The 1,215-nt window shown below is 48.1% G+C and overlaps 1 non-coding gene across 1 annotated transcript; it reads right to left on the bottom strand.

Annotated features, from left to right (window-relative positions):
- Positions 1-663: 663 nt before the first annotated feature.
- Positions 664-806, bottom strand: LOC115029290 (small nucleolar RNA SNORA48). The gene has a single exon (XR_003834865.1). It is a non-coding gene; the product is annotated as a small nucleolar RNA SNORA48 (small nucleolar RNA).
- Between the last annotated feature and the right edge of the window lie 409 nt (positions 807-1,215).

The following is a 1,215-nucleotide window of genomic DNA, read 5'->3' as shown; positions in this document are numbered from 1 at the left end:
GGTTGGCTCACCCACACACACCCACTGCCAGAACCAGCTCTACAGTGGTGCCTGTGCAAGGCACAGGGCTCCCAGAGCTGCCACCAGTGAAGGATGAGGCAAGCTCATCAGAGCACTGCATTCAGTGAGGGGTGGGGCCATTTAAATGGCACAGCCCCTGAACATTCACGTGGTCCCTAGAGGCTGCCCCAACGGGGACATCCCTGTGTTCGCTAGTCATACACATCAACATGGACCGCTACTGCTTTGTAGCCATGGACTCAGACATGGCCCTCAGTGGCAGTTTGGGCTACAAGTTACCTCAGGCGGCAGAGCTGGTGACATAACAGGCTACTCCTCTCCACCGTCACACCTCCAGTCCCATCTCTCTTCATAATGCTCACGGTACTGTATTTCTCTTTCTTTCCCAACTGACCACCACGTATTCACACATTATGGTGGCTCCTGCTGCAAGCTGGCCAAGCAACTAGCGAGCCCCTGGGCAAGATCCTCCATCCGTGCTTCAGAGTGTGGCAACATAGCGACATAGCGGATGTCTATGGCCTGCCTGCCTGTTGGCCTGTTCCGTGTGATGGAGGGCAGGTTTGTGGGTGGCATGGTAGTTCGCAGGTCTCTGCCTGTCTTATTCCTTCTGCGCTAACACAATTTGATTTGATTTGACTTTTATGGGTCCTAGGCATTAAACAGCTTTGGCCGCCAAGCCAAAAATCAAGATAAGATGAAAAAGGACTGTCATCTGCTCTGCCCCTGACTGATATAAGAACACCTCCACCAACAAGGTGTCCCTTTGCCCATTGCCAGGGAGTGTTTATGATATTTTGATTCAACCTATTTAACTATATATACATATAAATATGTATATATGTGTGTGTACATATATATGTATATATACATATATGTATGTATGTATGTATTAGTAACATGTTATTATCTGGTAGAGTGATAGCTATCTTTTTTTCTTGTATTAAGAATCTTCATGTTTTGGGTTGGTCAGTTATTCCTGGGCATGGGGCCTTCCCTGGGAGAAAATTGAATTGCAGGTATGAATTGCAATAGCTTCTTGGTTTGGGACAGTAACGTCTGTCCACTTCCCCCTCGTGCTGGGACTCCATCTGGAACGTGTGCAGGTTGTATGTGTGCTGCCTCAGACTGTGTAAGTTCATCTGAGCATCAGGCTGTTGCAGCTGGACGACACTGCTTCCTTGGAGAAATCAA

This window comes from Mus caroli, unplaced genomic scaffold (genome assembly GCF_978045245.1).
Source record: "Mus caroli unplaced genomic scaffold, Mus_caroli_1 scaffold_12, whole genome shotgun sequence".
Taxonomy (NCBI): domain Eukaryota; kingdom Metazoa; phylum Chordata; class Mammalia; order Rodentia; family Muridae; genus Mus; species Mus caroli.
This window is presented reverse-complemented; position numbering and strand designations above follow the sequence as displayed.